This window comes from Schistocerca serialis, chromosome 3 (assembly GCF_023864345.2).
Source record: "Schistocerca serialis cubense isolate TAMUIC-IGC-003099 chromosome 3, iqSchSeri2.2, whole genome shotgun sequence".
NCBI lineage: Eukaryota > Metazoa > Arthropoda > Insecta > Orthoptera > Acrididae > Schistocerca > Schistocerca serialis.
In genome coordinates this window covers 1,008,078,970-1,008,105,671 of record NC_064640.1, presented here as the reverse complement: position 1 = coordinate 1,008,105,671, position 26,702 = coordinate 1,008,078,970, and positions in this window count along the sequence as shown.

The window sequence follows — 26,702 nt, the reverse complement described above, 5'->3', positions numbered from 1 at the left end:
CATTATGTTCACCGAATGGTAAATCTTCCATATCATCCATTCTATTTCTCCTACGTCTAGCCATTTATAAAGTTAATATAAATCGTCACACGCTTTTTAAATAATATACACACTTCCTACACTACGACACTATTATCAAGGTGACACAAAGAAATAACCCCTATCAAGATTTCTTTACAAAAAATTAATTAAATACCTGAGGTCGATTCTTTTGCGAAGTAATCTCTAGTGAGGTCTCGTAAAGGCGAGCAGTGAAGTACAGCGATCAGCTGTACTCTCGCGGTTCCGTAGATCAGCGGCAATGTGATTGGCTGCGCACTCGTAGACTCGAAGTCCAGCGTCGTCGCCTATTGGTTGCGCTGAATCGTCCTCTGCGTTGCCGGTCGTCTCCCCCAGCAACTGGAAAGACTTGCGTTTCTCGCGACCTGTTCAACAAATAGCGCACGACGTTCTTCTTCCTAAGATTCTGTTCGGGCCTCAAATCCTGTAACAGCTTTAAATCTTGATTAATTCGTCTTCTGATCGAGCTCCACGTTATAGGGCGTCATATACGTTTGTAGCGACCCTTTTTTCTACCCAGACTTCCGTATCTTGCATGAAAGTAGGAATGTTAATTTATCTATACATTGACTGGTATGGAGGGGTTTTGTTTTATCGCAGCTAGTTCTTCAATTAACCCCAGTGAGTCACTACAAGTATTGGTGGTGGTGGTTAGTGTTTAACGTCCCGTCGACAACGAGGTCATTAGAGACGGAGCGCAAGCGCGGGTTAGGGAAGGATTGGGAAGGAAATCGGCCGTGCCCTTTCAAAGGAACCATCCCGGCATTTGCCTGAAACGATTTAGGGAAATCACGGAAAACCTAAATCAGGATGGCCGGATACGGGATTGAACCGTCGTCTTCCCGAATGCGAGTCCAGTGTGCTACCCACTGCGCCACCTCGCTCGGTCACTACAAGTATTGTCTTCCCAATTCTGAAGGGAAAAACCATAAGTAAATTAGTGCTAGTGTTTTCAATAGATTCTCGTTCACTTGTTTCAGTTACTAGTCTGCAGTTTATTCTTGGTGAAAATCACGTAACCTAATTATTTATGAACCTAAATCGAAGTAAAGTTCAAGACGAATAGTCAGTTTCAAATTAACACGTTATTTTATTTAACAATGATTATTAATAAATCTGTTCATTCACACGATCGCATTCAAAGGGGTTCTTTGAATAAGTATCTAATCTGGAATCCCGTCAGTATCAGAGATGCTAAACAATGTTCTGTCACTTTCGATAAAAAGATTGTTCCCGTTTAATATCCATAAGCTGTCACGAACTATGATTACTAGTCGCGTGAAGTAAATCTTTTCCACTATCACAATACAAAGTCCGAATCTGTCCCAAAAATCGTTAATTCCGTAAAATATTTAAATCTTCACACGAAGTGACGTTAAAGTCAGAGAGATTATTGATCACCTCCCCGTTCCTCTAATACGACAAAAGTTCTAATTCTGATCTGAAATTAATGCTTCCCAAAAACCATCTCGTCGCTAGTTATTCTTGCTCCCTGGTTTAATAAAGCTCCTATTGTTGCTTCCTAAAGCTGTACGTCCTAATTGACTTCGAACAGACTAGAGGATAGAGACTGGAGTATCATAATTGCATTGTATGTCTGTTTATACTTTAGTAAACGCTATCTTTGGTGTTCAAGACCTGCGTTCTGTGACTATAATATTGATTTTCTCATATACAGGGTGAGTCACCTAACATTACCGCTGGATATATTTCGTAAACCACATCAAATACTGACGAACCGATTCCACAGACCGAACGTGAGGAGAGGGGCTAGTGTAATTGCTTAATACAAACCATAAAAAAATGCACGGAAGTATGTTTTTTAACACAAACCTACGTTTTTTTTAAATGGAACCCCGTTAGTTTTGTTAGCACATCTGAACATATAAACAAATACGTAATCAGTGCCGTTTGTTGCATTGTAAAATGTTAATTACATCCGGAGATATTGTAACCTAAAGTTGATGCTTGAGTACCACTCCTCCGCTGTTCGATCGTGTGTATCGGAGAGCACCGTATTAGGTATCCAAAGGGAACGGTGATGGACCTTAGGTACAGAAGAGACTGGAACAGCACGTTACGTCCACATGCTAACATCTTTTTATTGGTCTTTTTCACTGACGCACATGTACATTACCATGAGGGGTGAGATACACGTACACACGTGGTTTCCGTTTTCAATTACAGAGTGGAATAGAGTGTGTCCGGACATGTCAGGCCAATAGATGTTCAATGTGGTGGCCAACATTTGCTGCACACAACTGCAATCTCTGGCGTAATGAATGTCGTACACGCCGCAGTACATCTGGTGTAATGTCGCCGCAGGCTGCCACAATACGTTGTTTCATATCCTCTGGGGTTGTAGGCACATCACGGTACACATTCTCCTTTAACGTACCCCACAGAAAGAAGTCCAGAGGTGTAAGATCAGGAGAACGGGCTGGCCAATATATGCGTCCTCCACGTCCTATGAAACGCCCGTCGAACATCCTGTCAAGGGTCAGCCTAGTGTTACTTGCGGAATGTGCAGGTGCACCATCATGCTGATACCACATACGTCGACGCGTTTCCAGTGGGACATTTTCGAGCAACGTTGGCAAATCATTCTGTAGAAACGCGATGTATGTTGCAGCTGCTCGCCGACCGTGGCCCGTGTTTGTTACAACACGCAACTGAACGTCGGAGGTTTCAAGCGTCAACTTTAGGTTACAATATCTCCGGATGTAATTAACATTTTACAATGCAACAAACGGCACTGATTCGGTATTTGTTTATATGTTCAGATGTGCTAACAATACTAACGTGGTTCCATTTGTGTTAAAAAACGTACTTCCGTGCATTTTTGTATGGTTTGTATTAAACAATTACACTAGCCCCTCTCCTCACGTTCGGTCTGTGGAATCGGTTCGTCAGTATTTGATGTGGTTTACGAAATATATCCAGCGGTAACGTTAGGTGACTCACCCTGTATAACAATAACTAATAATTTAACCATTTCTATCGTTTTTCCCCCCTCTCATGCTCCCAAAATTTATGATTAAAATTCTTTTCTTTTTCTATAATTTTTCTACTATAGATTTCCCTCTATTTGTCTCTTATTTCTATTTCGTCAGTTACTACTTGTGGAGGGGCTTGGGACATTTTCTGAATTTATATTTCGAGGGCATGGGAGCTAATTTGGGAGCTATTTTGGTTTATTAACACCGAGAGGCGTTGTAGGTGTTACATACCGTAGCACACCACACACACACTGGACCATTTTAAGTAAAAGACAGTTACAACATTAGGAAACTGAAAGAGTTTGGCGGCGTTGTGGAGAGTTTCCAAACTGCAGTCCGAAGGTGATTGACGACTTCTACATTTAAACTCATCAGTCACACTGACGGAATGGCTGCTGGCTCTGCGTTTCGTTTCGACTGATCCCTCATATTGCAGTCATGTACGCGATCAGTGTTTCGGTGCTAGCCATCCTCAGGTGTTGCCCCTCCACCAAAACTTATTCTCCAACTCAAACAAGCGATGTCAGTCAATCATTATGTGGTGACGAACAGCGTGCCAGAGGATGGATGGGATGGAAAAAGACACCGTCAATGTACCGTGATCATAAGTATCACAGTTGATGTTGCGAACAATTTTAGCAATTTTACAGTAATTCTAACGCTGACCAATGATACGATAGCATGTTTTCCAATTTCAGTATCACAGCTAAACCGCCCCTTCTCTACTTTCTCTACTTTGCGAGTATCATTGCAAATGTGCAGTACGTCCATTCATTGTTAAATCTCGAACACATACATCATCAAAGCATACCAGACAGTGCTCAACATATTTCTAACACCTCGAGCATAGTGCTTAATTTACGATGTATTCCTATACGGATGGGACACACAGAATATTCTCGCAGTCTTAGGATAAGAAAGACCCCCTTGCACTGTCTTTGACCAGCCCACCCTGCAGCACCGTTATCGATTTAATCTGCAGCTGACCAGAAGTAGACCGCTACATTCCACGTCTCGTGAATGAATGGAGCTTGCCGAGTTCTCGCCTGTCCAAGTGCACAAAATTTCTCCAGACGCGCCCATGTCGAGGAGATTAGAACCACGTATCGGCGTTTAGCAACAGATTTGAAAGTGTTATGATGTAATAGCAGACGGTTAAGAAGAAAAAGAAATAGGTGCTTTTTATGCGTGATGGAGCTCCAGACGGATAGAGTTCGAAGCATTTTACGTAAATCAACTACGCTATCAATTTTAAAGTATTGTTCTAGTGTCTGGGATCAGAACCAGGAGGGTATTGCTAAGAGATAACATAAACACACGCATTCCTGAGGCTACACAGTTCTGCACTTAAAACAACCTATAATGTTAGATTGCTTGAGTTTCTGACGTATCAGTCATGTGGAATGCAGCACTGTTAATACTCCAATGTAAGAAATATATCTCCAACGCATGACATACATCCTACTTCGCGGTTTCTCTACGATAAACTATGGTATCAAACCGTAAAATGAAAAAAACTACTTCCTTAAAATATCGATTCTGTGTGATACGAGCACAATATAGCTTTCCAGAGAAGTATAACGTCCACTGTTCACATCCGATCACGGTTCAGAGATTATACTATGCTCGCATCAGTCCTATAGAAAACGACTGTTAGTAGCGGAGAATACCTCTTAGAAGGAAACAGATAAACGCATAGCAGCGGCGTTTGACATGTGAAATTACACATCATGCCACCACTAACTCTGTAAACAGGACATCTGTCAAGCAAATGTATACACAGGGTTTGCAGCGCCTCACAAACAACTACCGCTAACTTAGAATCATCTTAGTTATGAAGCTGAAGTCTTGATTTTATACCCAAGATGCGACAGGGGAATGGAGTACATCGCGTAAATCATAGTTCGTTTAGAGGAATGTGTCACGTTTCATCACACATGAGATGGAAGTCCTCTGATGACCGAGGGGTTTACTGTTAATGATCGCATGTAGACAGTGCTCTAAGACCCACACAGAACACGCGGTTGTATACCAGTCGAACACAGGCTATATCATGCAACCACTGCATCCTGACAGAACATCTCCCTCTCTAGAATGCATGATCAGTCTGCCACTAAATCTTACCTCTTTAGAACTCCATCTCAATCGATCACTCTGTCTTCTCTCTCTCTGTTACCCTTAAACGCAGATAACGTGTACGTTTAGAGGCAGATGGTTCTCTGTTTCCTGAAAAACGTCAAAAACAGTAGTCAACTCGCGTGTATCACTGTTACCTCAAAAGACATACAGTAGAATGCTGCCTCAACAGAAAAAAAGTGACTGCTTCCCTGGTTTCCTTCGCTTCCATTTCGACGTTTTCTCGGATTCCTCTTGCACTCACATACTTGTTCCCATGTACAAGAATTGTTCTGCACCAACCAGAAGACAGACAAGTGATTCCTCATTTTCCCCACATTTCAGTGTATTTTCCCTCAATTTATAAGTATTTTCCATCATCTTTCGGGATTCTATCGATTTTTTTATGTCACTTCTACCCATGCGATCGTGACACCACTTCTCGTTCTGTGTTCTAAAATTCCTTGTAAATGTAGTACAGCTGCCAACGCCTAGCACAAATGAACTATTTTTCTGTTCAGGAGGCGTAGTATAGCACTGTACTCGATTGTCATCAAACCAGCAACGGTGCCTAGGTGAACACGTATTTCGACAGGACTTTCTCAAGTGTCAAGTATGAAAGAGATGCCATTGCCTCATGTTTGCAGGACCCGAACGGACACCTGTGCGTGGCTCGGCACCTGACGGCCGCGTCGTCACTTTGCGGGGGCGTCTGCGGAGTCGGTGGCGTCGGCACGTGCCTGTGTTGGAACAGTTTGCTGACAGTTTGAAAGCGTTTTCTTACATGCAATGAGTGTTTGTGCACTGCATTATTTTCAGCTGTTTAAGCGTTGTAAGCGTGTCTGTAGGCTGCACAATGCGTTATTTCGACATTTTACGAGTAGTTTGCAGGTCTGCAGACTATTTACTGTGACTCCTAGCACGTCGGGGCGAGTGTTTCGTATCACTGTAACAAATATACTATGTCAAATCCGTCCCTAAATAAATTGTTCCGAAATAAATAAAGTACACTTCTGAAACTTTCTGGCAGATTAAAACTGTGTGCCTGACCGAGACTCGAACTCGGGACCATTGCCTTTCGCGGGCAAGTGCTCTACCAACTGAGCTACCGAAGTACACTTCTTCCTTTCTCCAGCAGCCCAGAACAGGCTGAGTCCTCTTCCCATCATTTTCCCCCTCAAGACTGTCATCTTGGATTATGTCACAGAAGGTGAAACGTCCCCTTTGAGCAATTATACATGACTGTGCTTAAACTGACACACAATATTTTGTTAGCGCGACGCAATCTGACTTTTAAAATTCCCTACAAAAGAATGGCCCTGACTAACATTAAACTATACCTTTCACAAATCACTTACCTCACAAAAATCTTCGCTGCTCAAGCTACTGCAATACAGCGAGCGCCACTACTGCCAGCTAGATAAAAGATTCAAACTATGGAAGGCACTAACTACTGATAGGGATAGTTAGCAAATGAAAGATATTAATAGAGAACAAACAATGTATTTACCTTGATATCATCATATATAAATATAGCAGTTCATGACAAATTTCAAAACTCCGCCATCTCTCTCCCCACATCCACCACTGCTGGCGGCTCACCTCCAACTGCGCAACGCTACGCGCTGTTCACAGCCAGCTGCCTAAAACTACAATGGCGAGTATTACAACAATGCAAAGCAGCCACAGACTGCACACAGCACAGCCAGTGATTTTCATATTGAGCGCTACGTAACGTTGCCAATAAGAAAACATAAACAGCCTACTTACATAGAGAAAACATAAACAGCCTACTTACATAGAGAAAACATAAACAGCCTACTTACATAGCCCCGATGCTCCCCACAAAAAATTTTACAAATTTTTTTTTGGGCAGTGGCCAATAATGATTTGATAAAATTTTTCATAATTACAATAACAAAGAAATCAAATGCACACACTTATTGATACGATGTTGGTCAAAAGCTAAAATTTTCTCACAGTCCATAAAGATAGTCCTGATCATTCATCATAATAGTAATTACAGGTTTTTTTTCACAAAGTCTCATTAGTAAAAGAAATTGCACACAGAAGTAGTGGATTTCCATGCAGTCTTGAAGAAGTAGTGTTGTCCTTCCAACGGAAAGACAGTGCTGACTCTTGACATGCTGACAGGTAATGGGCCACAATGGAGCAAACCCACAGCAGAGTCATTCGAAGTTTTGAAGAATATTGGTAGGTAGGTCATCACAGAGCAGACCCACTGGAGTCCTGGTAGAGATTGTGGTATTGGTGGGCCACCAGAGGTGCAGACCCACTGCAGTCCTTGTAGAAATAATGGCATGGTGGGTCATCAAAGATGCAGACCCACTGTAGTCCTTGTAGAGATAATGGTATTGGTGGGCCACCAGAGGTGCAGACCCACTGTAGTCCTTGTAGAGATGGCCAGCAGCTATCTGTTGCGATTGTGCAGGTGCACATTCACCATCGAAGATTCTTGCAGAGAATATAGCAAGTCCATAACCACCACTTGTGCACTCACAAAGTTTTTGGAATTGTCCTTAGAACCAGCAATGCTGTTATCCAGTCCCTTGCTGAATGATTAACACACGTGCAAACACTATCAGTCCCTACTTCTCACACATTGACCATATACTATGACCAACAGAAACGTGTGCAGTGAAATGTAACTTTCAAGTTGCTTAATTTGATGAACTGGTGTCAATGACAATTTTACAACATGAGAATACAATAACAAAGGTAAAAAATACATCATTAAAGAACATAATAGTACAGATAACATTTGTAGTAACACAGACTTTACAAAAGAATAGAAATAGACATATACATCAGTGTTACAGGAATTATGACGTAAATAAATACATAAAAGATCAGAATAATTTTCGAAACATCAACTTCACACATGAGCATTAACACAAAACAGAATAAATAATGTCTAAACATCTTTGCAAAGTAAATAACACATTATTAATGCCAATTGTATTTGAGGATAACAGTATTCCTCATCATAGTGAATGTAACTTAGTATTAGAAGAGAAAAAAGTTCTATGAAACAGTACACAGAGACAGGAAGAAAACAAATACACAAGGGTACACCAACATATAGTGGGATAACACAAAAGGGAAAGGACAGGGTTTGTTTTACTGCAGTATTTTGCATGGAGATCTCCCTTTGTTCATCATTATTCCCAAAAAGTCCTATCTAAGCCTGCTTTCTGTATTCTAACCATATTTCTTTCAAAATAAATATGGCTCATGGTACAATACTCATTTAGGCCCAAATCGTTTTCATATAACTTTCAAAGCATTCTTCCCCTAGTCTCCATAGTTAGGTTCTTATATAGTCTACCCCCTCTTAAGCTAACTTAAATCTACTGAGCTCAGATGCTAAACTAAGGGACGAGGCAATGCAGCAGCACATAAAACAATTAATATAAACAGCAATGAAAAAAAATGGAAAATCGCAAAGCAAGCTACAGTAAATCTAAATTACCAAGCAATTCAACATTACAACTAATATGAGGCATTGCGCAGCAAACAAAAAAATAAATCTGGCTTAGCAGAGTAACACAAATTAAAGTTCAGTAGCACTATGCCTGGCAAACAGCAGCTTATATCTAAACATGACATAGCTCAAGCAGAAAAAATAGTACACTAAAGATAACAATGCAGATAAGGGAAATGTATAATCACATCTTAATGTCTAAGTAATTAAAGTGGTGCACCACAACAACTTATTGTAAAAGAAATATTACCATGTACTTGAAAAGAATATTATGTATGCAGTTACTGTTACTAGTCCCTTCTTATTGTTCTTTCCTTTCCAAGTGCTCCTTTTTTGAAGAATGTGGATCACAAAATTATTATTTAATAGATCTGTTGACAGAAAGTGTTCACATTAGCAAATGCATTTAATTTTATTTTATGAAACCAATGCTGCAACACAGCTGGAAAACAGATGTCAAATGAAATAAGCAATTACGCAAACCAAAGCATAAAAACGCGAGGATAATGGCCTCCTTTTTTTTTCTACCTGTGCCGCTGAAAGGCTAATGGCTTTTTTTCGGGCAGCTGTCGCCCAGGTGGGTGCCCGCGACACATTACGTGCAGGTGGTCACTTAACTTTCTTACGGAAATATTTACGACAGCAGTTTCCGCTACAGTGACAGTCTCACATAAAAATATTTCACAGGTCAAGAATTAGCGTTGCAAATCTGTAGAAAGAAAATCCTATAAATATAAGTGTCCAAATAAAATATTTGTCAGCATTGTGATACAGTCACGCATTTACGCACATTTCATAACTCTTAAAGTACAATTCTTGGTTTCCAACATACTTCTTATTCCTCATATATGGTAGCATCATCTTATTGATCATAAACATATCTCAACAGCATAGTACACTCGTCGTCGTAATAATATCATAACACCTCAGTCAAATCTCAAAAACGTCGTAGCTTTCTGCAATAATTTCAAAACCTAAAAAAAATTCTCTGCTCATGTCAAAAGTGTCATCTGCCTCAAACGTACTTTAAAAATCATGATCTCATTCCAAATACATCATTCAAAGCTCTCATAATATCACAATGGGTCCAAAAAAATATGAACAGTTCACACAGTACAGACAAAATACAATTTCGTAAGTGTGAAGTTATACAACGGTGTAATTGCGTAAACATCTGTCACTGATGTAATAAAAAAATGTTTATCTCTCAGTTAAATGATCAGATAGCTGTGTAATTTGTGTGTTAGAGAAATATGGTACCGATGTGTAAAGTTGTATAAGCAAATACCATATTAGCTAGGGTTCCTTGTGGTTGCCACACACATGGTACACAAAGTAAGCGTGTACCCCCCTGAGGATTAATGTAATTATACCCTCAGGTGTTACAGATTACAGCAATGGAATGAAATGTATCACGGAAAACCTTTGTATCATTGTACTCCAAATATCTTTAAAAATAAATATTTTAAGTACAAAATCAATCACTCAAATACGTGTCCTGTAGCGCTGAATGTGCGTCTTGCTGTAAGATAATCTCTGTGGAAGTGTCGTAGTTATCGTCCTCCGAAAGCTAAGTTCTGCAGAAGTCAATGTACATACCTCATGATAAACAAAAGTGAAATGCTTTGTGTATAGATATCGTAGTTATTACGCTTATTGTTGTGATGAAGAAAGTACTGTACTGTAACGTATTGTTGTGCTACGGAAAACCCTGTCTCATTGTAGCTATACTACAAAAGTTACTACTAAAACCTGTTTTACTTTCCAGAAGAATTCAGAAAAACTGTGCAGATATAAAACAGATACACCGCAAAAGCAACATTGTAAATTGTCACTCATTAGTAGCGTCGTGATAAAACCGTGTAGTTGTCACATAAACTAACCACTGTGTCGTCTGGTATCTCACAGAAAGTACTTTAAACCCAGAATGTATTTTCAAGTAAACCAAAATGTTGCATTAAAATCTCATGAACAGTACCAGTACATGTTCTATGTATGTAAGCCTGATAGTCGTTACGTAATCGTGCAACTAACAAGCAAGAATGTACACACACAATAACACTGTGCCGTCTGTTCACAATAACAATGGATTCGTAATTTCTGTTTCAATAAGTTCTCTTGGTTCTTGACTGGATATTTAACTTCAAACATTGTTGCATGTTAACAAATTCTAAGTCTGACAAGCATACTAGTAATGTAAAGTGAAAAGTTTTATGGCAATGACAAAGTTAAAAAGCAGATTATCTCTCAATAAGCGGTTTTACGTGTGAAGTGTGGTGCAATCCTTTACTCTTCATAGTACTCAGAGTTTGAACTTGAATGCAATTGTCAGGCGATATACGTCGGTAAAGAATACTGGAATTTTTCTCAAGGTTAGCGTCTATGTTATTTTTCTCTGAGCCAGCCGGCGCACGCAGCTGCCTGCGGCCTGAGTCATTGTCTGTCTCTTTGTTGGCGCGCGTTGTTATTGGGATTAGGAGACCTAACTTCTACAAATTCACGTTGTCGAAAGTGCCCTGCTCTGTTTGAATCCCGCCAGTTCTGATGCAATTCAGGTCTGTCGTTACGAATATATCGTCTGTCGTCATGTCGGTAGATTCCGTAGTTTCTTCCTTGTCCGTCACGTGGTGGAGAGTTTCTCCCTGAATCGTAACTGTGCGCCGAAGTATTGCGTCTGAAGTTATTCTGCCTCCCTTGATAATAATTGTTTTGGTTCCCATATTGTCTGTTTCTCTGATTGTCTCTGTGATAGTCATTACTACGGAAATGCGATCTTTCTCTGTAACTACTCTGCAAGTGGTTGTCATATGGATGGTGTCTGTTTTGGTCACGATTTGCGTTGTAAGAATAGACTTGTTGTGTCCAGTTATTGTTTCTGTCGTCACGGAATTGTGACGGATGTGACCTGTAGTGATTGTTTTCCTGTTTTTGCATCCGTGTCAATTTCTAATTCTTGTAGGAGTCCCTGAGAAGCTTCAATGTCGTCTTTGCAACGTCCTGCCAAAATAATATGTCGTAAATGTTCAGGCAATTTGATTAAGCAAATGCGGATGAGTTCTGAGGGGCTGTATGGGTTTGTCAGGTACTGATTCTTGTGCAACATGACTTCAAAATATTTGACAAGACTGGAAAATTCAGATTGTTCAAAGTGTTTCATCATCATGATGCTATGTTTTACTCGGTCTTGTGTGGCTTGAGACCAATATGCTGAGAGGAAGGCATGGTAAAACTCTCCTTCACTGTGGCAATCATGAATTACCGATCGCATTCTTACAGCTGGTTCATTCTCCAAGTAGCCACACATAAATTCTAATCTGTGTTCTAACGACCAGTTGGGAGGAAAACAATGCGAGAATTGATGGAGCCATGCTTGTGGATGAATGTCGTTGCCAGAATTTTTAAATGTTTTGAATTTACGTGTAGTCATGAACAGCTTATAGTCAAAATCATCATGTCGGCGAGTCGCATATCGGTCATTGTTAGGTCGTGTCGGCCGTTCCATATCAAAATTCGGTGCACATTGCCAATTTCTTTCATAACTTCCGAAATGCCCTGTGTTATTATTTTGTGGCTGTTCCGTATTTCTGTGTCCCTCTTCCCGTATTGGGGCGCGAGTATCCTCTGAAATACGTAATTCTTGTATTACCTGTGTCAGCTGATCTTGTACTTCCTGGATTTCTCTTTTGTACTGTGTATTGATTTGATTTTGATTCTGTTTGAATTTTCTAATTTGTTCATACTCTTCTGTGTCAGTGAAGGCTACAGGTCTTGTGTCATTCAGATCATCATCTACCTTTGTAGATAAGTTAGTGACCTGATCTGAAAGTTCGACTACTTTCTCCGATAGTGAAATTATTTCCTCTGTATGTTTCTCTGAACCAAGTTTCAGAGTATCTACTGTGTCCTTTAAGTTTTCCTGAGTTTTTGCAAGTTGCGTAACCGAATCGGTAGATGCAACTGAGTCAATTTTAGCCCACAAGGTCTCATGATTTTCATGAACAATGGTTTGCAGTTCTTTTATGGCTGCTTCGTGATTCTGTAATGCATTTTCATGCCGCGAAAAAATAGGTTGAAAATGCTCACAAATTTGTGTTTTTACGTCATTACATACTTTTTGACATTTCGATTCAATGTTATGCAACTCAGTAGTTAAATCTTCACGTGTTTGTTCAAGTGTGGTGTCTAACTTTTGAAGATTTTGTTCCATTGTGTCTAACTGTTGCTGTGTTTGTCTCTGGTGTTGTTCCATTGTGTCTAACTTTTTAAGATTTTGTTCCACTGTGTCTAACTTTTTAAGATTTTGTTCCACTATGTCTAACTTTTTAAGATTTTGTTCCACTGTGTCTAACTTTTTAAGATTTTGTCCCATTTGTCTCTGATTTTGTTCCATTTGTTGCATTAATTGCAATAATAATGTATTAGTGTCTGGAATCTGTTTCTCTACGCTTTTCGGCAGTGCATTTGCACCGGCAACATTCACATTTTGACAAGCAGAAAATGTGTCTTGACTTATTTGAGAAAACGGTGATGACCCAAAACCTGAATCTACAGTATTTGCGAAATTGTGTCCTGTCATTTCGGATCCCTGAGGCGAGCTGTTGCCGACCGATCGATCGATAATGCTTCCCTGTTCACTACCTGTTTCAATGTCTACACCATTGTTTGCAGCCCGCTCCATTTCCCTATGCACAATTACCAAATTACTACTTTGAACATCAGTTAATTCATTACTCGGTGGCGCTAACACACTGCTTTCGTCTTCACTGTCATTTCTCAATTTACTTTGGAGCCTAGTATTACGTTTTTCACACGCCATTATTGCCACAATATTTCACACGACAACACAGAAAAACACAATTTGAAGATCAAAAATAAGAGAACACATTCACATAGCACTGAAAATAATATCTAGTTAATTGCAGCTGCGAAATACTTGGTGCAAATCTACATGCATGCCACAACTGTTTTACTGTACAACAATGAAAGATTGCAACTACAAAGGAGATTTTCTCTGCAATTATGCGCTAGCAATAAACAATAGCTACACTAATTACACAAACTACAAGAAAAAATCAGAAGATTCCAGTGAGGTATCCTCGGCTAAGGGTCGACATATGAAACGTCCCCTTTGAACAATTATACATGACTGTGCTTAAACTGACACACAATATTTTGTTAGCGCGACGCAATCTGACTTTTAAAATTCCCTACAAAAGAATGGCCCTGACTAACATTAAACTATACCTTTCACAAATCACTTACCTCACAAAAATCTTCGCTGCTCAAGCTACTGCAATACAGCGAGCGCCACTACTGCCAGCTAGATAAAAGACTCAAACTATGGAAGGCACTAACTACTGATAGGGATAGTTAGCAAATGAAAGATATTAATAGAGAACAAACAATGTATTTACCTTGATATCATCATATATAAATATAGCAGTTCATGACAAATTTCAAAACTCCGCCATCTCTCTCCCCACATCCACCACTGCTGGCGGCTCACCTCCAACTGCGCAACGCTACACGCTGTTCACAGCCAGCTGCCTAAAACTACAATGGCGAGTATTACAACAATGCAAAGCAGCCACAGACTGCACACAGCACAGCCAGAGATTTTCATATTGAGCGCTACGTAACGTTGCCAATAAGAAAACATAAACAGCCTACTTACATAGAGAAAACATAAACAGCCTACTTACATAGAGAAAACATAAACAGCCTACTTACAAAGGGATGACAGCGATCTCTGCTAACAGTACTGTGTACTAGGTCATTTGGACACCTAATGGCAGTACTGCCTCAAATTGTTTAAATAAAGACTGTTTACAGAAAATCTTATGTCCATCCTATCCAGCACAGGCTGAATCCTTTTCCCATCATTTTCCCCCTCCCTGGACTGACATCTTGGATTATGTCACGGGGGGAAAGACAGTGCCCTCTGGTGGCAGTACTGTGTACTAGGTCAGTTGGACTTCAGACCTCATGGTGAAGACACTGGATGGCGTTCTGCCTCAAATTGTTTAAATAAAGAATGTTTACATAAAGTCTTATGTCCATCCTATCCAGCACAGGCTGAGTTCTTTTCCCACCAATTCCTAGGAAGAGGTGGCCATCATGTGATTTAGGTTAGGCTTGGTAACCCAAGTGACCTATTTTCCCGCCATTTTCTTGTTTTATGGAGGTAGCCATGGTGTGTTGCATTGTCCTGATGGAATTTGAACTTCTACATCTACATCTACATTGATACTCCGCAAGCCACCCAACGGTGTGTGGCGGAGGGCACTTTATGTGCCACTGTCATTACCTCCCTTTCCTGTTCCAGTCGCGTATGGTTCGCGGGAAGAACGACTGTCTGAAAGCCTCCGTGCGCGCTCTAATCTCTCTAATTTTACATTCGTGATCTCCTCGGGATGTATAAGTAGGGGGAAGCAATATATTCGATACCTCATCCAGAAACGCACCCTCTCGAAACCTGGCGAGCAAGCTACACCGCGATGCAGAGCGCCTCTCTTGCAGAGTCTGCCACTTGAGTTTATTAAACATCTCCGTAACGCTATCACGGTTACCAAATAACCCGGTGACGAAACGCGCCGCTCTTCTTTGGATCTTCTCTATCTCCTCCGTCAACCCGACCTGGTACGGATCCCACACTGATGAGCAATACTCAAGTATAGGTCGAACGAGTGTTTTGTAAGCCACCTCCTTTGTTGATGGACTACATTTTCTAAGCACTCTCCCAATGAATCTCAACCTGGTACCCGCCTTACCAACAATTAATTTTATATGATCATTCCACTTCAAATTGTTCCGTACGCATACTCCCAGATATTTTACAGAAGTAACTGCTACCAGTGTTTGTTCCGCTATCATATAATCATACAATAAAGGATCCTTCTTTCTATGTATTCGCAATACATTATATTTGTCTATGTTAAGGGTCAGTTGCCACTCCCTGCACCAAGTGCCTATCCGCTGCAGATCTTCCTGCATTTCGCTACAATTTTCTAATGCAGCAACTTCTCTGTATACTACAGCATCATCCGCGAAAAGCCGCATGGAACTTCCGACACTATCTACTAAGTCATTTATATATATTGTGAAAAGCAATGGTTCCATAACACTCCCCCTTCTCGCCATTTGCTAGAGGTGTGGTGGGGAGGTGGGAGGGGATGTGGTTAGGTTAGTGGAGGTAGCCCAGCTGACCTGTCTTCCCAACAAAATTTGAACTTCACACCATGACGTCATTGCCCCATTGCCATATCTATCGCCGCCATCTTGGATCTGCCAACTTGAATAAATTTGGCAATAATGGAGAGTGGGGTGGCACATACTTTGTACCACTACTTTCGTCTACTCATGCAGCCACAGGTTTTAGCTGTGTATTGTCATTGTAGAACATATTTGGCCATTAATTTCAACTCATTTCAATGAACTCCGCTATATATTTCAGAATATGTCTTTCTTCTGACGAATGTGGACACCTTGCTCAAGCCAAGTGTGCTCTCCAGTTCCGTAACTATAGACTCCATTGTCCTAAAACACCACAGATGTACACTATGTGATCAAAAGTATCTGGACAGCCCGAAAAACATACGTTTTCACATTAGGTGCATTGTGCTGCCACCTACCGACAGGTACTCCACATCAGCGACCTCAGTAGTCGTTAGACATTGTGAGAGAGCAGAATGGGGCGCTCTGCGGAACTCACGGCTTTGAATGTGGTGAGGTGATTGGGTTTCACTTGTGTCATACGTCTGCATGCAAGATTTCTACACTCCTAAATATCCTTAGGTTCAATGTTTCCGCTGCGATTGTGAAGTGGAAACGTGAAGGGACATGTACAGCACAGAAGCGTACAGGCCAACCTCGTCTGTTGGCTGACAGAGACTGCCGACAGTTGAAGACAGTCGTAATGTGGAATAGGCAGACATCTATCCAGACCATCACATCAGAATTCCAAACTGCCTCAGGAGCCATTGAAAGGACTATGACAGTTAGGCAGGAGGTGAGAAAACTTGGATTTCATGGTCGAGTGGCTGCTCATAAGCCACACATCATGCCTGTAAATGCCAAACGAGGTCTCACTTAGTGTAAGGAGCGAAAACATTGGACGATTGAACAGTGGAAAAACGTTTTGTGGAGTGAGGAATGATGGTACACGTGTGACGATCCGATGGTAGGGTGCCGGTATGGCGAATGGCCGGTGAACGTCATCAGCCAGTGTGTGTGTAGTGCGAACAGTAAAATTCGGAGGCGGTGGTGTTAGTGTGTGGTCGTGATTTTTATGGAGAGAGCTTGCACCCTTTGTTGTTTTGCATGGCACTATCACAGCATACGCTTTCATTGATGTTTTACGCACATTCATGCTTCCTACTGCTGAAGAGCAATTCAGTAATGGCTATTGCATCCTTCAACACGATTGAGCACCTGTACATAATGCACGGCCTATGGCGGAGTGGTTACACAACAGTAACATCCCTGTAATGGACTGGCCTGCACAGAGTCCTGACCTGAATCCTATAGAACACCTTTGTGATGTTCAGGAATGCCAACTTCGTACCAGGTCTCACCGACCAACATTGATGCCTCTCCTCAGTGCAGCACTCCGTGAAGAATAGGCTGCCATTACCCAAGAAACCTTCCAGCATCTGACTGAACATATGCCAGCAAGAGTGGAAGCTATCATCAAGGCTTTGAATGTGGTGAGGTGATTGGGTGCCACTTGTGTCATACGTCTGCATGCAAGGGTGGGCTAACACCATACTGAATTCCAGCATTATAGATGGAGAGTGTCACGAACTTGTAAGTTATTTTCAGCCAGGTGTCCGGATACTTTTGATCACATAGTATAACAGATGAGGAGTTGCCGTAGCAGTATACAAACGCTTTCACTTAGTACCACACATGCTACTCACATACAGTAGTAATGAAGACAAACGAGTCCAATATATGTTCGCAAATATCAAATCCCTTAACAAAATTTGCCTACTCTGTGTCCTCTACAGACCTCCAAAAGTAGGTGGGATAGCCTGTTTCAAAATTGACCTTTCAAAATTCGATTCGACTTAGCAAAATGGCTCTGAGCACTATGGGACTTAACATCTATGGTCATCAGTCCCCTAGAACTTAGAACTACTTAAACCTAACTAACCTAAGGACATCACACAACACCCAGTCATCACGAGGCAGAGAAAATCCCTGACCCCGCTGGGAATCGAACCCGGGAACCCGGATTCGACTTAGCAGCATACAAATAATGCTAGTAACACGTAAATAATCTGCCTCTTCACTGTGAAATTCAAGTGTGTAGTTTCTTTTTCAAATGTAACGGTATTTCAGCTTGCACCTACCCAAAATGCAGACTATAGTCATACTCTCACAATACATATTTGCCACGAAATCGAGAAGCAAAGGAATTTCTACCTGAAATCAATTCACAAGAGCATATCCATGAGTTACTCTCTAAAATATCCAAGGAATAAACTGTAACTGACAACATAGAGGCTTTAAGTGTATCATTGTTCACACAAGAACAAACTAGTTCAAAGAAGGAAGATGCGAAAGATAGGGCACTCTGCGCCAGAGACTCCACAAAGCCTCCCCCCCCCCCCCCCCGTTAGTGCAGAGCATGGCGGAGGGAAGCCTCATGAATGAGATGAAGTCGTAATCTTGGTGACAACGCGGCAGTTGTAGGCCGCGGCCGGCGCGGGAACTGAGGTCGGCAGTGTCGGCGGTGCTGCAGCCCAGTGGTTCCAATGGCTGCACGTGAGAGGTGCCAGCAGTCGGCTGAAGGCAGGAAGGCTTCGTCAGGAGGTAGGTCGCCGTTGACGGACCACACCAGTTGAAGTATATTAACTGAGACTGTCTGTGGCCGTCCATGGAGGTGAATGACGAACGTGTTGGTACCTCGACGTAGCACACAGTGAGGTCCCAAATAGGGAAGGTGAAGGGCTGCCGGCACAGTGTCGTCCTGCAGCATAACAAAGTCTCACGTAGCTAGGTCCTTGTGGATGAACAGACGGGTGGGGGTCGTGTGGGGACGCGGCAGGGGGATGCGGAGGGGCGCAACATGCATGTGGACACGCTCAAAGAGTGTGGGGAGATCCTCAGATGTGGTGGAAGGTGAATCCTCGACGAATTTCTTGGGGAGAACGAGAGGCTCACCGTACAGAACCTCAAGGAGCAAGGCATTAAGATCTTCTTTATGAGCTGAGCAAATAACCAGCAGGACCCACAGGCAGGCCTCCAATGATAGGGCTCTGTGGCACATTAGGGCGGCCTGGAGTGTGCGATGCCACCGCTCGATGATGCCGTTCGCCTGTGGGTGGTAAGCTGTGGTATGAAATGGTATGAAACTGGGCGACGCTTCAGAATTTGCGGAGTCATGCGAAGAGGATGAACTCAAATTGTCGTCCCTGGTCGGTGGTGAGAAATAGGGGACAGCCAAAGCGAGCAACCCACGCTGAGACGAAGGAACGGGCGACAGTCTTCGCTGTGATGCCAGTAAGGGGGACTGACTCGACCCATCAGCTCACATGGTCGATGATCGATAAGATACATCTGTAGCCCTCGGACAGGGTAAGGGGACCAACGACGTCGATATGGACGTGCTGGAAACGCCCCTTCGCAATGTCAGACTTGCCCAGAGGAGGTTGAGCATGCCTGCCGACCTTGCTGCACTGGCACAGAACGCACACACAGCTCCAAGTGCGACAGTCATGCTTCACACCAGACCAGACGATGTGCTCCATAACCAACTGCATCGTGGCCCACATCCCAGGGTGAGATAAGCCATGCAAGGCGGTAAAGACCCTATATCGAACGGCGGTGGGGACCAGGGAGAGAAGTGTGCCTGTAGAGGTGTAACAAGGGACAGGGATCGCCGAACCAGGAAGTATATGGGGTAGATAGAGAGCGATGAGCCATAGTCTGATTTTATTCACTTTATATCATCGTCGTCAGCTTGTAGTCAGGCGAGTTAATCCAGATTCAGCGGTGTGGTTTGCACACAGATGTGGGAAAGGTAGTCTGCCACAGCATTCTCCACGCCGTGGATATAGCATGTGTCAGAAGGGTTCTGACTGATGTAGTCCATATGGCGGAAACGCCTGGGCAGAAGGTACTTAGCCAGATTACAAATAGTGTCCACAAGTGGCTTGTGATCAGTATAGATCGTGAAGGGTCACCCCTTGAGGTCACTATGAAAATGTTTAAACGCCTCGTACACAGCGAGTAGCTCACGATCAAATTCCGACCACTTGCACTAGCTCTTAGTCACTTTTCGACTCTGTATGTACAGAACAGGGAATCAGTGATCATAAGGCCGTTGCAGCATCCCTGAATATGGAAGTTAATAGGAATATAAAAAAAGGGAGGAAGGTTTATCTGCTTAGCAAGAGTAATAGAAGGCAGATTTCAGACTACCTAACAGATCAAAACGAAAATTTCTGTTCCGACACTGACAATGTTGAGTGTTTATGGAAAAAGTTCAAGGCAATCGTAAAATGCGTTTTAGACAGGTACGTGCCGAGTAAAACTGTGAGGGACGGGAAAAACCCACCGTGGTACAACAACAAAGTTAGGAAACTACTGCGAAAGCAAAGAGAGCTCCACTCCAAGTTTAAACGCAGCCAAAACCTCTCAGACAAACAGAAGCTAAACGATGTCAAAGTTAGTGTAAGGAGGGCTATGCGTGAAGCGTTCAGTGAATTCGAAAGTAAAATTCTATGTACCGACTTGACAGATAATCCTAGGAAGTTCTGGTCTTACGTTAAATCAGTAAGTGGCTCGAAACAGCATATCCATACACTACGGGATGATGATGGCATTGAAACAGAGGATGACACGCGTAAAGCTGAAATACTAAACACCTTTTTCCAAAGCTGTTTCACAGAGGAAGACCGCACTGCAGTTCCTTCTCTAAATCCTCGCACAAACGAAAAAATGGCTGACATCGAAATAAGTGTCCAAGGAATAGAAAAGCAACTGGAATCACTCAATAGAGGAAAGTCCACTGGACCTGACGGGATACCAATTCGATTCTACACAGAGTACGCGAAAGAACTTGCCCCCCTTCTAACAGCCGTGTACCGCAAGTCTCTAGAGGAACGGAGGGTTCCAAATGATTGGAAAAGAGCACAGATAGTCCCAGTCTTCAAGAAGGGTCATCGAGCAGATGCGCAAACCTATAGACCTATATCTCTGACGTCGATCTGTTGTAGAATTTTAGAACATGTTTTTTGCTCGAGTATCATGTCGTTTTTGGAAACCCAGAATCTACTATGTAGGAATCAACATGGATTCCGGAAACAGCGATCGTGTGAGACCCAACTCGCTTTATTTGTTCATGAGACCCAGAAAATGTTAGATACAGGCTCCCAGGTAGATGCTATTTTTCTTGACTTCCGGAAGGCGTTCGATACAGTTCCGCACTGTCGCCTGATAAACAAAGTAAGAGCCTATGGAATATCAGACCAGCTGTGTGGCTGGATTGAAGAGTTTTTAGCAAACAGAACACAGCGTGTTGTTATCAATGGAGAGACGTCTACAGACGTTAAAGTAACCTCTGGCGTGCCACAGGGGAGTGTTATGGGACCATTGCTTTTCACAATATATATAAATGACCTAGTAGATAGTGTCGGAAGTTCCATGCGGCTTTTCGCGGATGATGCTGTAGTATACAGAGAAGTTGCAGCATTAGAAAATTGTAGCGAAATGCAGGAAGATCTGCAGCGGATAGGCACTTGGTGCAGGGAGTGGCAACTGACCCTTAACATAGACAAATGTAATGTATTGAGAATACATAGAAAGAAGGATCCTTTATTGTATGATTATATGATAGTGGAACAAACACTGGTAGCAGTTACTTCTGTAAAATATCTGGGAGTATGCGTGCGGAACGATTTGAAGTGGAATGATCATATAAAGTTAATTGTTGGTAAGGTGGGTACCAGGTTGAGATTCATTGGGAGAGTGCTTAGAAAATGTAGTCCATCAACAAAGGAGGTGGCTTACAAAACACTCGTTCGACCTATACTTGAGTATTGCTCATCAGTGTGGGATCCGTACCACATCGGTCTGACGGAGGAGATAGAGAAGATCCAAAGAAGAGCGGCGCGTTTCGTCACAGGGTTATTTGGTAACCGTGATAACGTTACGGAGATGTTTAATAAACTCAAGTGGCAGACTCTGCAAGAGAGGCGCTCTGCATCGCAGTGTAGCTTGCTCGCCAGGTTTCGAGAGGGTGCGTTTCTGGATGAGGTATCGAATATATTGCTTCCCCCTACTTATACCTCCCGAGGAGATCACGAATGTAAAATTAGAGAGATTAGAGCGCGCACGGAGGCTTTCAGACAGTCGTTCTTCCCGCGAACCATACGCGACTGGAACAGGAAAGGGAGGTAATGACAGCCACACACCGTTGGGTGGCTTGCGGAGCATAAATGTAGATGTAGATGTAGATGTAGATGTAGGAGTTGGATGGAGTCGGCGGTGTGCTGCTGTAAAACGTCGTCCACAGCTGAGTCACTGGCATCAGTCGCGATCGAGACACGGGCCTCAGGGTCAAGGTGGGAAAGTGTGACATCTTTGGCGAGGGTAGTTTTAAGGTTACCAAAAGTGTCGAGCATTGGTTAGGTCCACTCGAACTTCCATTTTACAGTGGTGTTTTTGCCAGAGAGAGCATCAGTGAGGGTCATTTGGATGGAGGCAGTGTAGGGAGTATGGCAGCGGTAAAAGTTTGCCATACGCAGAAAATTACAGAGCTGAGCATAATTCTCTGGGAGAGGAAGTTTAAGTATGATTTCGACACGAGAACTCGTCAGAGGCCATCGACAGGGATGAAATGGCCGAGGAAGGTAATGAACATGGAGCACAGATGAGATTTATCATGGTTGATCAGCACGCCATTGTGCAGCGAGAGTCGAACGGACTGCATCGAGGTGAACTTGATGCTCCTCAGTGGAGGAAGAAAAGATGTCATCTAAGTAAGCATAGACAAAAGGAAGAGGGAGCAAAATGGAATCAATGAACTGCTGCCATGCCTGCACAGCATTTTTCAATCCATAAGGCATGTTACACTATTCAAATAGGCGAAAGGGTGTGATGATGGCCATGTTCGGAATATCCGGTGGATGCATAGGAATCTGATGACATGCTTTGGAACAATCTAATATGGGGAAAAAGATACAACCATGAAGGAACTGCGTGAAATTTTGGATATCTGGAATGTGGTAGTTATTGATAATGGGTTGGGCACCAAGCGACCTATAGTCCTCACACACGTGTAAGGTGCCGTCCTTTTTGGGAACAAGGTGAGTAGGGGAAGACCAGTTGCTATCGGATATGTGGAGGACGTCTGAAGCCAACAGATCCTGAACGATCTCATTGACGCATAGAAGTTTGGAAGCATTAAGGCACCTGGCCTTATAACGAACAGGTGAGCAGTTGGTGGTGCGAATCTTATGGAAAGTGCCATTACTGATGGCCGATAATCGCGTAGGAAAGTCGGCATGAGGGGTCAAGAAGGTATCCACAGGCAACGTCGGTTCACTGACCGTGAGGAACTGGGACGATGTAGGAGGGGCGTCGGCTGCAGTCGGCGACAGAAGGCGCTATACATGAGTGAAGCAGCGCGAAGAATCAGAAGAGACACATGCAGGTGAGTCTTGGAAATTCATCCACGGCGATGTGAAAAAAGCAGCAGGTGATGGAGTGCTCGACACTGGAGCAGGTTGACGAGAAGACTCTGTAGGGGCGTGTGCAGGGCCGCCTTGCTGCAGGGCTGTAGACAGGCAATGTATGGTATGCTGTGCATGTGACAATTCAGCGGAGCAGAGGTGATGCAGGCATATATGTCACCATGCTGGGTGTAGAATTCGTCGATCTGGGAGCACACATACAACAGATCAGAGAGGCGTGTGGTTACGTGCTTGACCAGGGAAGCACACACGGAAAGCGTAGCCAAGGAGGCAGAGAGCAAAGTGGTGTTGATCTCAGGTGTACACAGAACTGTAGAGCCAGACGCATGGTGGAGCGCGGCAGCCTGCAGGTCTGCTGAGTTCGTAATGATGTAGAAAATCCCACCAGTCACCGGTTCATCCATGTCAGCAGCTTGGAAGGTCGAAGAGAAGGTGTGAACCGGTGAGAGGTGAAGCAACATCTTGATGGAGCTGTGGACTGCAATGGGAGAACTGTTGGCGGCGATCAAGGTGAGAGTAGAGGGGGATAGCGCGTCGACAGCATGCTTGGACTGTATGACGCTAATGTCAGCGCCAGTGTCAACGCGAAAGCAGATGCCGATCGAGATATCTGTGCCATAAAGGTGTCGCGTCGCTGAAGCGAGTGGAGCAGCGTTGGAAGACAGACACCATGATGGTACGTGGAGGGACGTGGCGCCTAAACATGTCAGTCAGTCTCATTCGGGTAGGTGCAGAGAGTGCAGCAGTTATGGGTGGCGTCGCCATAAATAGTGTGGAACCAGCACAGCGGGTAGGCTGGTTGTGGGACTTCACGGTGCAGGAGGGGGTGCCAGCTGACTGTGGTGGGGCTGGTAGCCGATCGGACCATTGCTCGGGCGAGGTCGGTGGCTGTTTGGAGTCCGCTGGCAGTACGTCCTGTAGGTCACTAGGTGGCAATTCTTGGTGGGCAGCTGAGGCCTCTGCCAACAGGGGACAGAACCAGAGGCGCAGGTTAGCCAACTGAGGATGGTGGAGATGTCAGTCGTGACAGGCGGTGATGGTGACAAATGATGGCGTAAGCCTGATTCACCATGCGTAACTGAACCTCCAGCAGATCAGCAACGTGAGAGAGTAGATGAAGCTCCAGGTCCAAAGGCATTTTGACCACCCACAACGTCCAAAGAGCGGCGTCAGTCAATGACTGATCATAGATTAGAGCATGAAGATGCTGCCAAAGTTGCGAAGGTGTGCAGTCATCGAGATGATCCTCATGAATAATGTGATGGATCGCCTTCACCAGAGGGCGGGAAAGGAGCTCGATAAGCAGTGATTTGGCCGTCCAATATTTGTGTGCGTTAGGCAGTGGCAGGAGCAAGTTGCTGATGAGGTCCGTATATCCATGGAGATGGCTCACCAGGCAGACAAAATGGGCACCGTCGTCGGAAATACCGAGGATGTCCAGGAGATGGTCCACTAAGGTGAACCAAGTTTTTGGGTTTTCTTTTTGCAATGCAGGTGGCTTAGGGAACCTGCCTGGTGATACATGTTGAGGCAGCTGCAGCAGATGGAGATCAGTACAGGCAGAGCAGGATGTCTCCGACACTGAAAGTGCGACAGTGGGGAGTGGTACATCGTCTGAGGTCTGGGTGGGGCGGTGGCCGCAAACAGCACATGATAGAGAGTGGGTGGAGGAGACGGCGTGCATATAAGCCAGCGAGGTGTGTCCAGTTGGCAAGCCTGACGATGCAACTGAACTCGGGCTCGTTTACTACCTATTTTTCACGTGGCTCATCTGTAAAGGTGGTTGGTAGTAAACGGTTGCATTTGCGCCCCTATTATTGAGTCTGATATTGGCTGGCTTTTGAAGAGCAGTGAATTGAACTATACACGTTCAGATTGAAACTTATTTATTCAAAAGAAACACTTTAACGTTGTGGCCATGCATTTTTAAGTTCACAAATAATAATCGGTGCAATTCGTACACTGTTTGTCTCACACCCACACACTTTAACTTTGTTCCTTCGCATACCCTGGCGTCCATGCTTGCACTCGCGGCACTTTGCCGCTCCCAACTCGCCACCACAACGGCCAACGACAAAAGACCACGATTTTCCCGCTCATATCCACAGTCCTGAGTCGGGTCACATGACACCACAGTAGTCAAAATAATCGCTAAACATGGCCACAATTCGTTTACAATATTTTATAATATTTAAATACTTAAATCTAAATACATTATATAATTTTACAAATTATCACTACACTTATATAATTCGTTGCAATTAAAAGAAAACCAAAACACTATCCAACGGAACTACAACGTCCATCAAAACACAAAACAAGTATTTTCTGGTCTATTTTTCCCAGCATATTATCTCTGCTGCTGTGCTTTAAATTTTAAATTACTTGAAAGACTGCCATATTATCCCCTGTTACCTTACATACCCCCAGTTCATGGAGACATTACCTTAGTAACGGCAACATGAAGTAGCACCAAATGGAGTGAACCCATATTACTTTATATATTAAACATTGTAATTATAACTGTAATGGCACCAAAACAAGTAGAACAGTGTTTTAGTGATGAGTTAATCAGTGTAAGTACTGTCATCAGAAAACATACATACATAATCCAACAATGTATCCAACTCAAATATACAATTAGATAGTCTCCTATTGAGTCTGATTGGGCAGGCAAAACAAATGCCCATGTTAGTCTATATGTAGGTTGCACGCTCACTGCACATTAACACTTCCACTTTTTATACAGTTGTTTCTGTAAGTTGAACGAAGTTGTTGTAACCAGATCCGTGTGTTCACAGGTTTATGCATTGGAATACAGTCTTTCCAAACTTGTCAGCCAGCAGCACTGTGCTTCCTCTCGTTAGCCAAGCCATCCTATCAAAATTTAACCAAATCCTCATGAATCTTGCCTAGACATGCAGACCCACATTTCCCAGGAATCAGGCTATCCAAATCCTCCCTGGAACATCCTGTTTTCACTGATCAGTTCTTATTGAGGTTTGTACACATGACAAACATGCACACAAATCAAACACAAACATGGCATAGTTGAATATATTCTATTTCACCCTTCAAATGTTCCCAGATCAGGACCTCCGACACTTCTACCCCCCGCACCAAGAGAATTTATTCCCAGATGCAGATTCTTTTTTTTTTTTGTTAAGCATCCATACAGTTATATCACTGTACATAAATACACTCAATTTTTTTATGAATTCCTATATAAATTTTCACATAATATTTGGCAATATCTTGAAACCCATTCTTTTATGACATTTCCATGGCTACCTAGATTCAATCATAAATGGCAAACAAACT